Raw genomic sequence first — 320 nt, 5'->3', positions numbered from 1 at the left:
CTCTGAAAGAGCTCCGAAAAAAAGTGGTAGTCACACAAGATAGTGAATGTGTCAAGTGCCACTAAAATGTATATTTTTAAATGGTTAATTTCATGTTAAGGGAATTTCACCTCGATATTTTAAAGTGCACGAGAAAAATCAGTAGTATTGCTCTACACCAGCAATAACCAATTAGAAAAAAATAGAATTCACAGTAGCAAGAAAAACTATAAAGTATCTAGCGATGAACGTACATAACCTCCGTGGAGAGAGCTTTAAAACTCTAATGAAGGCCACAGGCAGTGACCAGAGTCAACACAGAGGCATTCCACGCGTTTGGA

Source organism: Galeopterus variegatus, unplaced genomic scaffold, assembly GCF_000696425.1.
Source record: "Galeopterus variegatus unplaced genomic scaffold, G_variegatus-3.0.2 Scaffold14732, whole genome shotgun sequence".
In the NCBI taxonomy this organism is placed as follows: Eukaryota; Metazoa; Chordata; class Mammalia; order Dermoptera; family Cynocephalidae; genus Galeopterus; species Galeopterus variegatus.
Note: the sequence above shows the minus strand (reverse complement) of the source record.